Source organism: Arachis hypogaea, chromosome 11 (assembly GCF_003086295.3).
Source record: "Arachis hypogaea cultivar Tifrunner chromosome 11, arahy.Tifrunner.gnm2.J5K5, whole genome shotgun sequence".
Lineage (NCBI taxonomy): Eukaryota > Viridiplantae > Streptophyta > Magnoliopsida > Fabales > Fabaceae > Arachis > Arachis hypogaea.
Genome location: NC_092046.1, coordinates 144,631,489 through 144,648,084, shown reverse-complemented (window position 1 = coordinate 144,648,084; position 16,596 = coordinate 144,631,489). Strand labels below are relative to the sequence as shown.

General features: G+C 36.7%; 1 non-coding gene across 1 annotated transcript; it reads left to right on the top strand.

The window, feature by feature from the left end:
• The first annotated feature begins 280 nt into the window (after nt 1-280).
• Nucleotides 281-388, top strand: LOC112725949 (small nucleolar RNA R71). The gene has a single exon (XR_003165026.1). It is a non-coding gene; the product is annotated as a small nucleolar RNA R71 (small nucleolar RNA).
• The last annotated feature ends 16,208 nt before the right edge of the window (nt 389-16,596 follow it).

The window sequence follows — 16,596 nt, the reverse complement described above, 5'->3', positions numbered from 1 at the left end:
GAGAAATCATATTGACTTGCTGAGTCAATATTTTATTCTGAGCCAATATGGAATTCAGAGTATCAATTTCAAGAACTTCCTTCTTCATAGGCGTCCCATTACTCCTAGGATTCCTCTCAGAAGTGTACATGAACTGGTTACTAGCAACCATGTCAATGAGTTCTTGAGCTTCTGCAGGCGTTTTCTTTAGGTGAATGGATCCACCTGCAGAAGTATCCAATGACATCTTAGCTAATTCAGACAGACCATCATAGAATATATCCAGGATGGTCCATTCTGAAAGCATGTCAAAAGGACACTTTTTGGTCAGTTCTTTGTATCTCTCCCAAGCTTCATAGAGGGATTCACCTTCTTTCTGTCTGAAGGTCTGAACATCCACTCTAAGCTTACTCAGCTTTTGAGGAGGAAAGAACTTGGCTAAGAAAGCCTTGACCAGCTTATCCCAAGAGTTCAGGCTATCCTTAGGTTGAGAGTCCAACCATATTCTAGCTCTGTCTCTCACAGCAAAAGGGAAAAGCATGAGCATGTAGACTTCAGGATCTACTCCATTAGTCTTAACAGTATCACATATCTGCAAGAATTCAGTTAAGAACTGAAAAGGATCTTCAGATGGAAGTCCATGAAACTTGCAGTTCTGCTGCATCAGAGAAACTAATTGAGGTTTCAGCTCAAAATTGTTTGCTCCAATGGTAGGGATGGAGATGCTTCTTCCATGTAAATTGGAATTAGGTGCAGTAAAGTCACCAAGCATCCTCCTTGCATTATTATTATTTTCGGCTGCCATCTCCTCTTCCTGTTCGAAAATTTTTGATAGGTGCTTGCTGGATTGTTGTAATTTAGCTTCTCTTAGTTTCCTCTTCAGAGTCCTTTCAGGTTCTGGATCTGCTTCAAAAAGAATATTCTTGTCCTTGCTCCTGCTCATATGAAAAAGAGGGAACAGAAAAATAATAATAATAGGGATCCTTTTTGCCTAAGCATAGAGGTTCCCTTATGTGAGTAGAAGAAGAACAGAATGTAATATAAAGAAGGGAAGAAGAGAAAATTCGAACACAGATGGAAGAGGGGGTTCGAATTTTGGTGAGATGAAGTGTTAGTAGATGAATAAATAAATAGAAGGAGATGAGAGAGAAAGAGGATTTTCGAAAATAATTTTTGAAATAGAGTTAGTGATTTTCGAAAATAGTTTTTGAAAAAGGTTAGTAATTTTCGAAAATTAAAATAAAAAATTAAAATAATTAGTTAATTAAAAAGAAATTTTGAAGAAGAGGGAAGATATTTTCGAAGATTAGAGAGAGAGAGAGAGTTAGTTAGGTAGTTTTGAAAAAGATAAGAAACAAACAAAAAGTTAGTTAGTTAGTTGAAACAAATTTGAAAATCAATTTTGAAAAGATAAGAAGATAAGAAGTTAGAAAGGATATTTTAAAATCAAATTTTGAAAAAGATAAGATAAAGAGATATTTTTGAAAAGATATGATTGAAATTAGTTTTGAAAAAGATTTGATTTTTAAAATCACAATTAATGACTTGATTCCGAAGAAATCACAAGATGTGATTCTAGAACTCAAAGTTTGAATCTTTCTTAACAAGTAAGTAACAAACTTGAAATTTTTGAATCAAAACATTAATTGATGATGTTATTTTCGAAAATTATGTGATAAAGATAAGAAAAAAATTTTTGAAAAATATTTTTAAAATTTTCGAAAATAACTAAGAAAATGAAAAAGATTTGATTTTTGAAAAAGATTTTGAAAAAGATCAGGTTTTTAAATTGAAAATTTGATTTGACTCATAAGAAGCAACTAAATTTTAAAAAGTTTTGAAAAAGTCAACTCAAATTTTCGAATTTATGAGAAGAAAAAGGAGAAGATATTTTTTTGATTTTTTTGAATTTTTATGATGAGAGAGAAAAACATGAAAATGATGCAATGCATGAAAATTTTTAGATCAAAACAATGAATGCATGCAAGAATGCTATGAATGTTAAGATGAACACCAAGAATACTTTGAATGTCAAGATGAACATCAAGAACTTATTTTTGAAAATTTTTATATGCAAAGAAAACATGCAAGCCACCAAACTTAAAAATCTTTCATGTTTAGACTTTATGAATGCAAAAATGCACATGTAAAACAAGAAAAGACACAAAACAAGAAAAAAATCAAGATCAAACAAGAAGACTTACCAAGAACAACTTGAATATCATGAAGAACACTATGAATGCATGAATTTTTCAAAAATTTTATGCAAACTTTAAAACATGCAATTGACACCAAACTTAAAATTGACTCAAGACTCAAACAAGAAACACAAAATATTTTTGATTTTTTTTTTATTTTGTAATTTTTTTTTGTATTTTTATTTTATATTTTTCGAAAATTGGTGTGAAAAAGAAGAATAAGGATTCCAAAATTTTTAATATGAATTCCAGGAATCTTGCACTCTTATTCTAAAGCTCCAATCTGAGGGTTAGGCATGGCTTACTAGCCAGCCAAGCTTTAGAAGATATTGATACTTTCCATGTATAGAGCAACTAAGTGTGTGAAGATCAACAAGCTCTTGTGATGATAAGTTGAAACCCCAGTCCAAAAGATTAGACATGGCTTACAGCCAGCCAGGATTCAACAAATCATCATGAAACGCTAGAATTCATTCTTAAAAATTCTGAAGAACATAATAAAAATTTTTGAAAAGAATTTTTATTTTTTTCGAAAACAGATGAGAAATTTTTTGAAAGATTTTTGAAAAATTTTTGAAAATAAAACAAAAAGAAAATTACCTAATCTGAGCAACAAGATGAACCGTCAGTTGTCCAAACTCAAACAATCCCCGACAACGGTGCCAAAAACTTGGTACACAAAATTGTGATCTCAGGCAACGGCGCCAAAAACTCTGTACGCACGTCTTAATAAATCGTTTTTCATTCACAACTTCGATACAACTAACCAGCAAGTGCACTGGGTCATCCAAGTAATAAACCTTACGTGAGTAAGGGTCGATCCCACGGAGATTGTCGGCTTGAAGCAAGCTATGGTCACCTTGTAAATCTCAGTCAGGCGGATATCAAATGGTTATGGAGTTTTCGAAATTAATAATAAATAAACAGAAAATAGAGATAGAAATACTTATGTATATCATTGGTGAGAATTTCAGATAAGTGTATGGAGATGCGTTCGTTCCTCTGAACCTCTGCTTTCCTGCTGTCTTCATCCAATCAGTCTTACTCCTTTCCATGGCTGGCTTTATGTAAGGACATCACCATTGTCAATGGCTACTTTTAATCCTCTCTAGAAAATGGTCCGATGCACTGTCACTGCATGGCTAATCGTCTGGAGGCATCACCGTGGTCAATGGCTGCATCCTATCCTCTTGTGAAAATGGTCCAAATGCTCTGTCACAGCACGGCTAATCATCTGAGGTTCTCGATCATACTGGAATAGGATTCACCCTCCTTTTGCGTCTGTTACTATGCGCAGCACTCGCGAGTTTGAAGTTCGTCACAGTCATTCAATCCCAGAGCCCTACTCAGAATACCACCGACAAGGTTTAGACTTTCTGGACTCTCATGAATGCCGCCATCAATCTAGCTTATACCACGAAGATTCTGATTAAGAGATCCAAGAGATACTCATTCAATCTAAGGTAGAACGGAAGTGGTTGTCAGGAACGCGTTCGTAGGGAATGATGATGATTGTCACGTTCATCACATTCATGTTGAAGTGCGAATGAATATCTTAGAAGCGGAATAAGTTGAATTGAATAGAAAAATAGTAGTACTTTGCATTAATTCATGAGGAACAGCAGAGCTCCACACCTTAATCTATGGAGTGTAGAAACTCTACCATTTGAAAATACATAAGTGAAAGGTTCAGGCATGGCCGAGAGGCTAGCCCCCATGATCTAAGAACCAGACGTCCCAAGATGTCTAATACAATAGTAAAAAGTCCTATTTATAATAAACTAGCTACTAGGGTTTACAGAAGTAAGTAATTGATGTATAAATCCACTTCTGGGGCCCACTTGGTGTGTGCTTGGGCTGAGCTTGAATGTTACACGTGAAAAGGTCATTCTTGGAGTTGAACGACAGTTTGTAACGTATTTCTGGCGTTCAACTCTGGCTTGTAACGTGTTTCTGGGCGTTTAACTCCAGACAGCAGCGTAGAACTGGCGTTCAACGCCCTTTTACGTCATCTAAACTCGGTCAAAGTATGAACTATTATACATTGCTGGAAAGCCCTGGATGTCTACTTTCCAACGCAATAGGAAGCGCGCCATTTTGAGTTCTGTAGCTCCAGAAAATTCACTTTGAGTGCAGGGAGGTCAGAATCGAACAGCATCAGCAGTCCTTCTTCAACCTCTGAATCTGATTTTTGCTCAAGTCCCTCAATTTCAGCCAGAAAATACCTGAAATCACAGAAAAACACACAAATTCATAGTAAAGTCCAGAAATGTGAATTTAACATAAAGACTAATGAAAACATCCCTAAAAGTAACCAGATTCTACTAAAAACATACTAAAAATAATGTCAAAAAGCGTATAAATTATCCGCTCATCAGCCACTATGGATGCTATTTTGAGTTTTGTGCAATTTTATTTATTTTAGGTTGCATTCGGAGGGATTTGATGAAGTTTCTACAGAGAAAAAGAAGAATTCAAAGAGATGACCAGCGAAGACCGACGCGGACGCGTAGCTCACGTGACCGCGCGGAATGGAGAAATCGCAATGACGCGATCGCGTGCTTGACGCGAACGCGTGGACTAGAATCTGCACAAATGACGCGAGCGCGTGGATGACGCGGACACGTCACATGCGCGATCTGCAATAATTCAGAAAACGCTGGTTACGATTTCGGGGCTATTTTGACCCAGTTTCCAGCCCAAAAAACACAGATTAGAAGCTGCAGAATGGACAAATCAAGTGGTCCCCACCCATCAACTGAAGATCTGTTAATTAATTCGAATTTAAATTCAAATCTTATCTTTTAGGAAAAGATATTATTATTATTTTTATTTTAAACCTATTAGGATTAGTAATAAATAGAAACTCTGTACATTTAGACAGGTATGAGATTGTTACCAGAACCCTTATTTTTCTTCTCTGAACCATGAGCAACTAATCCTTCATTGTTAAGGTTAGGAGCTCTGTCTATTTGTAATGGATTAATTCGTTTGATCTTTCTAATTTATTCATGTTTTGATTTATATTTCAATAATTGTTTTCGCTCTTAATTTTATGAATATTGGGTGGAACGGAAGTATGACCCATGTTCTAATTGAGTTCTTGTAAAACTTGGAAAAGCTCTTTACTTGAACAACAGCTTGGAAACATATTATACTGAATTTTTAATTGTTTGTATTTAATGGGATACGTGACATATAATCCCTTTATTTGTGGATAATTAAGATTCTTTTGGCATATAAACTAGAAATCGATCATCACCCCCTAATTGGAATTAATTGACCAAGGAATTGGCAGTTAATGAATTTTAGAGGAGACTAGGAAGGTCTAAGGAATTAGGGTCTTGTCACATATAGTTTTCCATGAAATTATATCTTGCATGATTAAATTAGTTAGTAATAAAAGTTAATCTGGAAAATAGATAACTCTGAAACCTTAACTGTTTTCTCAATATTTTATTCCCAACTTATTTATTTGTTTATCCTTTTGATATTCTGAGTTCGAACTTAAACCTTTTGAACATCTCAAAACCAATTTTTGCTTGCCTAACTAATCCTATCAAACGCTATTGTTTCTTGATCCATCAATCCTCGTGGGATCGACCCTTACTCACGTAAGGTATTACTTGGTACGACCCGATGCACTTGCCGGTTAGTAGTGTGGGTTGTAAAATACTGCACCAATACTCATTCAATCTAAGGTAGAATGGAGGTGGTTATCAGGAACGCGTTCATAAGTTGAGAATGCTGATGAGTGTCATGGATCATCACATTCATCATGTTGAAGTGCAAATGAATATCTTAGATAGAAACAAGCGTGTTTGAATAGAAAATAGAAGTAATTGCATTAATTCATCGAGACACAGCAGAGCTCCTCACCCCCAACCGTGGAGTTTAGAGACTCATGCCATCGAAGATACAATGTAAAACATGAAAATGTCATGAGGTACAAGAGAAATCTCTAAAAGTAGTTTTTACAGAGAAATGAGTAACTAAGGTAGATAGTGCAGAAATCCACTTTCGGGACCCACTTGGTGTGTGTTTGGGCTGAGCATTGAAGCTTTCACGTGCATAGGCCATCCTTGGAGTTAAACGCCACCTTTGGTGCCAGTTTGGGCGTTTAACTCTAACTTGTAACTTGGTTCTGGCGTTAAACGCCAGAAATAGGTTGGGAGTGGGCGTTTTAACGCCAGTTTACGTCATCTATTCTCGAGCAAAGTATAGACTATTATATATTGCTGGAAAGCCTCAGATATCTACTTTCCAACGCAATTAAGAGCGCGCCAATTGGACTTCTGTAGCTCCAGAAAATTTATTTCGAATGCAGGGAGGTCAGAATCCAACAGCATCTGCAGTCCTTTTTCAGCGTGAATCAGATTTTTGCTCAGATCCCTCCATTTCAGCCAGAAAATACCTGAAATTACAAAAAAAACACACAAACTCATAGTAAAGTCTAGAAATATGATTTTTGCATAAAAATTAATGAAAATATACAAAAAAAGTAACTAAAACCTGCTAAAAACTACATGAAAATATCCCCAAAAAGCGTATAAAATATCTGCTCATCACAACACCAAACTTAAACTGTTGCTTGTCCCCAAGCAACTAGATAAATAAAATAGGATAGAAAGAGAATTAAGAAGCAATGATATCCCTGAGTTGCAAATGAAGTTTAGATTCGAATTAGATGAGCGGGACTAGTAGCTTTTTGCTTCTGAACAGTTTTGGCATCTCACTTTATCCCTTGAAGTTTAGAATAATTGGTATCCATAGGAACGCAGAGTTCAGATAGTGTTATTGATTCTCTTAGTTTGGCATGTTGACTCTTGAACACAGTTAATTTATGAGTCTTGGCTGTGACCCTAAGCGTCTTGTTTTCCCAGTGATACTACAGGATACATAAATGCCACAGACACATAACTGGATGAACCTTTTCAGATTGTGACTCAGCTTTGCTAGAGTCCCCAGTTAGAGGAGCCTAGAGTTCTTAAGCACACTCTTTTTGCTTTGGATCAAGACTTTAACCACTCAGTCTCAAGTTTTTCACTTGGACCTTCATGACACAAGCACATGGTTAGGAACAGCTTGATTTAGCTGCTTAGGCTAGGTTTTCATTCCTTTAGGCCCTCCTATCCATTAATGCTCAAAGCCTTGGATCCTTTTTACCCTTGGCTTTTGGTTTAAAGGGCTAATGGCTTTTTCTGCTTGCTTTTTTTGCAAGCTTTGTCTTTTTCACTGCTTTTTCTTGTTTCAAGAATCAATTTTATGATTTTTCACTAATTTTTCTTGCTTCAAGAACCAACTATTTTAATATTCATAAACTTCACCATAAAAAATATGTACTGTTCAAGCATTCATTCAGAAGACAAAAAGTATTGCCACCACACAACTATTTTATTCATGTTTAATGATGATGAGAGGAATAAATTATAGCTTACTTGGAAATAAAAATAAAGATCCTAATTACTAATATTCATGTAATTCTTAAAATAGATTCCTAATGATAAAAGTTATCACAGAGTTAAGATTAGGACTCAACAACCTTTATTTTGGGAGATGGATGCTCCTTCAATTTATGGGGTGTCTGGTCCTTCAAGAGACAGCTTCTGGCGCTTCAGCTCCTGTAGCTCACACCCTTGCTTCTCTTGTTCCTTGAGCAGTTTGCAAATCATGCTATTTTGATTCTGCTGCTCTTCTTTGAGTTGATCCATAGCTTCTTGTAGCTTGGTAATAGAAGCTTCTAGGCAGGTCCAGTAGTCAATTTGAGGAATTTTTGGGAGGAATTCTTGTGCTCTCCTTTTGATGGGGACATCTTGCATGTGTTGACCCTCTATTGACTTCTTGGTGATTGGATGCTCAACCGGAATGAATTCATCCACTTCCATCTTTACACCAGCATCTTTACATAGCAAAGAGATTAGGCTTGGGTAAGCCAATTTGGCTTCAGTGGAGTTCTTGTTTGCAATTGTATAAATCTCACAAGAGATCAGATGATGAATCCCAATTTGGCTTCAGAGCGATTGCTAGTGGGCAATATAGAATGCCCAATGAAATCCAGCCAGCTTCTAGCAACTGATTTGAGATCTCCTCTCCTGAGTTGGTTTGGGACACCTTTTGAGTTGGTTATCCACTTGGTTCCAGGGAGGCATATGTCCTCTAGAACTCAATCCAAGCCCCTATCTATTCTTACCATTCTCCTATTAAAGGATTCTGGATCATCTTGTAGTTGAGGTAGCTTGAAGACCTCTCTTATTTTGTCCAGATGGAAGTAAATAATCTTCCCTCTGACCATAGTTCGAAAGTTATAGAAGACAGTTCCAGTTATTCTCTGCTTATCTGTCTGCCACAGATTTGAGTTGAATTCCTGAACCATGTTTCTTCCCACTTTTATCTCAGGATTGGCTAGAATTTCCCAGCCTTTTTTTTGAATCTACTCCTGGATCTCTGGATATTCGTCTTCTTTCAGATCGAATTTAACTTTGGGATCACTGATCTCAGACCCATTATTTTGTAGTAATGGTCTGCATGTTCTTTGGTTAAGAACTTCTTTTGATTCCAAAGTGGTTTTGGAATATTCTCTTTCTTGCCTCTTGAAGCGGTTTGTTTTCCCTTAGGAGCCATGATCTTGATGAGTTTTAGCTCAGTGATCACAGAAAAACACACCAAACTTAGAGGTTTGCTTGTTCTCAAGCAAAAGAAAGGAAAGAAGAGGAATAGAAGGAGAAGCAATTTCGAATTGTGGAGGAGAGGGGATGGCCGAATGAGAATTTAAAAGGGAGGGGGTGGGTTCAAAAATTTTGAAAAAGATATGATAAGAGATAAGATTTGGAAAAGATAAATATGATATGAAAAAGATGCAATTTTAAAATTCAAAATATATGATGAGGATTTGAAAAAGATAAATCTGAATTTGAAAAAATAATATGATGAGTTGAAAAAGATTTGAGAAGAAATTAAAAAGATTTGAAAAGAATTAAAAAAGGTAGATGAGTTTTGAAAAAGATTTGAAAAGAGATTGAAGAAAAATTAAGAAATATTTTTAGGATTAAGAATTTTTTTTGAAATTGAAGTTGAGAGATGAGAGTTTGTAACATATTTATGCAAGAAATTATGAATTGAAACATGAAAATTAAAAAAAAAAATTGAAGTGAAAACAAAATTACCTCCTCCCCACAATCCTGGCGTTAAACGCCCAGATGGTGCTTCCTTTGGGCGTTTAACACCCATATGCTGCTTCTTTTGGGCGTTTAACGCCTAGCCAGGTGCCCTGGCTGGCGTTAAAAGCCAGAAATCCTTTATCACTGGGCGTTTAACGTCCAGTTGTTGCTTCTTTTGGGCGTTTAACGGCCAAAAATGCCTCTTATTGGCGTTTTTGTACCAGTAAGCTCATTCTCTCTGCTTTATGCTCTGAATCCTTCTGTAACTCTGTAAACTTCTGCAATTGACAATTATCCTTAAAGTAATTTAGATCAAACTCTTGTAATTATTATTTGTATGAATAAAATAAAAGAAAACTTTTGCTAATGCCTGGGTTGCCTCCCAGCAAGCACTTCTTTATTGTCTTTAGCTGGACTTTTTACTGAGCTTTAATCTAGTCTCAGTTTTGAGCATTCCTGCTCAAATTTGCTTTCAAGATAATGTTTGACTCTCTGCCCGTTAACAATGAATTTTCTGTCAGAGTCAATGTCTTGAAGCTCTACATATCCATATGGTGACACACTTGTAATCACATATGGTCCTCTCCACCGGGATTTTAATTTCCCGGGGAATAATCTGAGCCTAGAGTTAAACAGCAGAACTTTCTGCCCTAGCTCAAAGACTCTGGATGACAACTTCTTGTCATGCCATCTTTTTGCTTTCTCCTTGTAAATTTTTGCATTTTCGAAAGCATTGAGTCTGAATTCCTCTAGCTCATTCAATTGGAGCAATCTTTTCTCTCCAGCTAGCTTGGCATCAAGGTTTAGGAATCTGCTTGCCCAGTAGGCCTTGTGTTCCAGATCCACTGGCAGGTGATAGGCTTTTCCATACACAAGCTGGTATAGAGAGGTCCCTATAGGAGTCTTGAATACTGTTCTGTATCCCCACAGAGCATCATCCAGACTTCTTGCCCAATCCCTTCTACGGTTAATCACAATCTGTTCCAAGATTCTTTTAAGTTCTCTATTAGAGACTTCAGCCTGCCCATTTGTCTGTGGATGATATGGAGTTGCTACCTTGTGGCTGATTCCATATCAGGCCATAGCAGAGTAAAGTTGTTTATTGCAGAAATGAGTGCCCCCATCACTGATTAGTACTCTGGGGACACCAAACCTGCTGAAGATATGCTTCTAGAGGAACTTCATCACTGTCTTAGTATCATTAGTAGGTGTTGCAATTGCTTCTACCCATTTGGATACATAATCTACTGCCACTAGAATATAAGTGTTTGAGTATGATGGTGGGAAAGGCCCCATGAAGTCAATACCCCATACATCAAACAACTCAATCTATAAGATCCCTTGCTGAGGCATGGCATAACCGTGAGGCAGATTGCCAGCTCTTTGGCAATTGTCACAATTACGTACAAACTCTCGGGAGTCTTTATAGAGAGTAGGCCAGTAGAAGCCACATTGGAGGACCATTGTGGACGTTCGCTCACTTCTGAAATGTCCTCCATATTGTGATCCATGGCAATGCCATAAGATCTTCTGTGCCTCTTCTTTGGGCACACATCTACGGATTATTTCGTCTGTACATCTCTTAAAGAGATATGGTTTATCCCACAAGTAGTATTTTGCATCAGAAATCAATTTCTTTGCTTGCTGCCTGCTGTACTCTTTGGGTATGAATCTTACTGCTTTATAGTTTGCAATGTCTGCAAACCATGGTACTTCCTGAATGGCAAAGAGTTGCTCATCCAGAAAGGTTTCAAAGATCTCAGTAGAGGGGAGGGACGCTCCTTCTACTGGTTCTATTCGGGACAAGTGATCTGCTACTTAGTTCTTTGTCCCTTTTCTGTCTCTTATTTCTATATCAAACTCTTGCAGAAGCAACACCCATCTTATAAGCCTGAGTTTTTAATCCTGCTTTGTGAGTAGATATTTAAGAGTAGCATGGTCAGTATACACAATCACTTTTGATCCTATTAAATAGGATCTGAACTTGTCAATGGCATAAACCACTGCAAGCAATTCTTTTTCTGTGGTTGTGTAATTCTTCTGTGCATCATTTAAAACATAGCTGGCATAGTAAATGACGTGTAGGAGCTTCTCATGCCTCTGTCCCAATACTGCACTGATGGCATGGTCACTGTCATCACACATTAGTTCGAATGGTAATGTCCAGTCTGGTGCAGAAATGATTGGTGCTGTGACCAACTTAGCTTTCAGGGTCTCAAAGGCCTGCAAACACTCTGTGTCAAAGACAAATGGTGTATCAACAGGCAGCAGATTGCTTAGGGTTTTGCAATTTTCAAAAAATCCTTTATAAACCTCCTATAGAATCCTGCATTCCCCAGAAAGATTTTGATTGCCTTAACATTGGTAGGTGGTGGTAATTTTTCAATTACCACTACCTTAGCTTGATCCACCTCTATTCCCTTGTTCGAAATTTTGTGCCCAAGGACAATTCCTTCAGTCACCATAAAGTGACATTTTTCCCAGTTTAAAACCAGGTTAGTCTCTTGGCACCTTTTTAGAACAAGTGCTAGATGATCAAGACAGGAGCTGAATGAGTCTCCAAATATGGAGAAGTTATCCATGAAGACTTCCAAAAATTTTTCTACCATATCAGAGAAGATAGAGAGCATGCATCTCTGAAAGGTGGCAGGTGCATTACACAGGCCAAAGGGCATCCTTCTGTATGCAAATACTCCAGATGGACATGTGAATGCTGTTTTCTCTTGATCCTGAGGATCTACTGCAATTTGGTTGTAACCTGAATAGCCATCCAAAAAATAGTAATAGTCATGACTTGCTAGTCTTTCTAGCATCTGGTCTATGAATGGTAAAGGAAAATGATAATTTCTGGTGGCTGTATTGAGTCTTCTGTAGTCAATACACATACGCCACCCTGTAACAGTTCTTGTAGGAACCAGTTCATTCTTTTCATTACGAACCACTGTCATACCACTCTTCTTAGGGACGACTTGGACAGGGCTCACCCAGAGACTATCAGATATATGATAAATAATACCAGCCTCTAGTAATTTAGTGACCTCATTCTGCACTACCTCCTTCATGGTTGGATTCAGCCGCCTTTGTGGTTGAACCACTGTCTTGGCATCATCTTCCAATAGGATCTTGTGCATGCATCTGGCTGGGCTAATGCCCTTAAGATCACTTATGGACCACCCAAGAGCTGTCTTGTGTGTCCTTAGCACTTGAATTAACGCTTCCTCTTCCTGTGATTTTAAAGCAGAGCTTATGATTACAGGAAAAGTATTATCTTCTCCCAAAAATGCATATTTCAGGGATGGTGGTAGTGGTTTGAGCTCAGGTTTAGGAGGCTTCTCCTCTTCCTGAGGAGTTTTCAGAGGTTCTTCTATTTTCTCTGGTTCCTCCAGATCAGGCTAAACATCCTTGAAGATGTTCTCTAGTTTTGATTCGATACTCTCAGTCATATTGACTTCTTCTACCAAAGAGTCAATAAGATCAACTTTCATGCAGTCTTTTGGTGTGTTTGGATGCTGCATGGCTTTGACAGCATTCAACTTAAACTCATATTCATTGACTCTCAGGGTTACTTCTCCCTTTTGGACATCAATGAGAGTTCGTCCAGTTGCTAGGAAAGGTCTTCCTAGAATGAGAGTAACACTCTTGTGCTCCTCCATTTCCAGCACTACAAAGTCAGTGGGAAAGGCGAATGGCCCAACCTTGACAATCATGTCTTCAATCATGCCTGATGGGTATTTAATGGAGCCATCAGCAAGTTGGAGACATATCCAGGTTGGTTTGACTTCTTCAGTCAAACCAAGCTTTCTGATAGTTGATGCAGGTATTAGGTTGATACTTGCCCCAAGATCACATAAGGTTGTCTTTGTGCAGGTACCCTCTAATGTGCATGGTATCATAAAGCTCCCAGGATCTTTAAGCTTTTCTGGTAAGCTTTTTAAAATGACTGCATTGCATTCTTTAGTGAGGAAAACTTTTTCAGTTTCTCTCCAATCCTTCTTATGACTTAAGATCTCTTTCATGAACTTAGCATAAAAGGGTATTTGCTCAAGTGCCTCTGCAAATAGAATCTTTATTTCAAGAGTCCTGAGATAGTCTGCAAAATGGACAAATTGTTTATCCTGCTCCGCTTGGTGAAGTTTTTGAGGATAAGGCATCTTGGCTTTGTATTCTTCAACCTTAGTTGCTGCAGATTTATTTACTATAGAAGTGGTTGGAGAAGCCTTTTTAGAGGGGTTATTATCAGCACTTGTAAGTGTCTGATCCCTCACTGGCGCTTGAACGCCAGGGTTGGAAGCTGGATTGACGTTTAACGCCAAATTCCTACCTTTTTCTGGCATTTGAATGCCAGAATTAAGCTTCCATTGGGCGTTTGATGCCAACTCTTTACCTGTTTCTGGCGTTTGAACGCTAGAACTAAGCATGGGTTGGATGTTTAACACCAACTTTCATCCTTTTCTGGCGTTTGAATGCCAGAGTTATTCCTCTCTGGGCTCTTGTTGTCCTCAGAGGGATTTTGAGTAGTGATTTGCTCATCTTCTGTCAGTTGTTCTTTTCTTGGTTTTCTGCTGCTTTGAGTTGAGGTATTTAATGTTTTCCCACTTCTTAGTTGAACTGCTTGGCATTTTTCTGTTATCTGTTTCGATAACTGCTGTTTTGTTTGATTTAATTGTGCTTCCATATTCATATTAGCAATTCTTGTGTCTTGTAGCATCTCCTTGAATTCGGCCAATTGTTTTGTTAAGAAACATAATTGCTGATTAAGTTCAGCAACTTGTTCTGGAGGACTAAGCTCAGTAGATATTGCCTTAGCCTCTTCTTCCATGGAATACTCACTACTCAAGTACAGATGCTGATTTCTAGCAACTGTATCAATGAGCTATTGAGCTTCTTCAATTGTCTTTCTCATGTGTATAGATCCACTAGCTGAGTGGTCTAGAGACATCTGAGCTTTTTCTGTAAGCCCATAGTAGAAGATGTCTTAACTGCACCAACTCTGAAAACATTTCAGAGGGGCATTTCCTTAGCATCTCTCTGTACCTTTCCCAGGCATCATAAAGGGATTCATTATCCCCTTGTTTAAAGCCTTGGATGTCCAGCCTTAGCTGTGTCATCCTTTTTGGAGGAAAATACTGATTCAGGAATTTTTCTGACAGCTGTTTCCATGTTCTTATGCTGGCTTTGGGTTGGTTATTTAACCACCTCTTAGCTTGGTTTTTTACAGCAAATGGAAACAGTAATAATCTGTAGACATCCTGATCCACTTCCTTATCACGTACTATGTCAGCAATTTGTAAGAAATGTGCCAGAAACTCAGTAGGTTCTTCCTGTGGAAGACCGGAATACTGGCAATTTTGCTGCACCATGATAATAAGCTGAGGATTTAGCTCAAAAGTGCTAGCTCTTATGGGGGGTATACAGATACTACTCCCATATGAAGCAGTAGTGGGGTTAGCATATGACCCCAGAGTCCTTCTAGATTGTTCATTTCCACTTAAGTTCATGATGGAGAAAGGGAGATGTTGTGTATTGGAGATAAAAATATTAAAGATTTTTTTGAAATTAAAATAAAAATTGGAAACTAAAATAGAAAATAAAAAAGAGATTTGAAAATTTTTTATGAGGATTTTTGAAAAAATGCAGAGAGAGAAAGTGGTTAGGAAGTTTTGAAAAAGATGTCTTAAAATTAAAGATATTTGTAAAAAGAGTAAATAAAAGAAAATATTTGAAAAAGATATGTTTTAAAAAAAATATGATTGAAAAGATATGATTGAAAAATAATTAAAAAAAAGATTTGATTTTTAAAATTGATGACTTGACTAACAAGAAATTAAAAGATATGATTCTAGAATTTAAAGATTGAACCTTTCTTAACAAGAAAGTAACAAACTTGAAATTTTTGAATCAAAACATTAATTGTTAGCAATAATTTCGAAAATTATGAATTAAAATCAAGGAAAAGATTTTGAAAATCAATTTTTAAATTTTTTTTCAAAAATATTAAGGAAAATTGAAAAAGATTTGATTTTTGAATTTTAATGAGGAAAGAGAAAAACAATAAAAAGACACAAGACTTAAAATTTTTAGATCTAATGCTCCTTATTTTCAAAAATTTGGAGAAAAAATACCAAGGAACACTAAACTTAAAAATTTTAAGATCAAAACACAAGAAAGACTCAAGAACACTTTGAAGATTCACAAGAACACGAAGAATTAAAATTCAAAGACTCAAAGGACTCAAGAACATAAAAAGAACACCAAACTTAAAATTTTTAGAAAACCAAAATAAAATTTTCGAAAACTAAAGAAAAAAATTGACAAGAGAACACCAAACTTAGAATTTGACACAAGATTTAATTAAAGAAAAATTATTTTTGAAAAGAAGACACCAAAAACATAAGCCAACGCTCTAACCAATTGAGTTATGAAAGAAAAAGTATTTTCTTGAAAAATCTTTTTGAAATTTTCGAAAATCACAAGAAAAATAAGGAAAGACACAAAACAAGAAAAACTAAAGATCAAACAAGGAACATAAACTCGAAAATATGAAGGAAAATAAAAGCATGCAATTGACACCAAACTTAAAACATGAAACTAAACTCAAAGAAAAACTAAAAATTAATAAAGAAAAATAATATTTTTGAAAAATGTTTGAAAAGAAAATAAAAGACTCTGACCCAAAAGACAAAATTTTTTTCCTAATCTAAGCAACAAGATGAACCGTCAGTTGTTCAAACTCGAACAATCCCCGGCAACGGCGCCAAAAACTTGGTGCACGGAATTGTGATTCACACTTTTCACAACTCCGATGCCACTAACCAGCAAGTACACTGGGTCGTCCAAGTAATACCTTACGTGAGTAAGGGTCGATCCCACGGAGATTGCCGGCTTGAAGAAAGCTATGGTTATCTTGTAACTCTTAGTCAGGATATCAATAATAATTCTTAGTTTTAATTGCGAAAAGTAAAAGAACATGAAATAAATACTTGTTATGTAGTAATGAAGAGTAGGTTGGAGTTTTGGAGATGCTTTGTCTTTTGAATCTCTGCTTTCCTACTGTCTTCCTCTTTACGCACGCAAGGCTCCTTCCATGGCAAGCTATATGTTGGTGGATCACCGTTGTCAATGGCTACCATCCATCCTCTCAGTGAAAAAGGTCCATGTACGTGGCTAATCATCTGTCGGTTCTCATTTGTGTTGGAATAAGATCCATTGATCCTTTTGCACACTATCACTGCGCCCAACATTCATGAGTTTGAAGCTCGTCA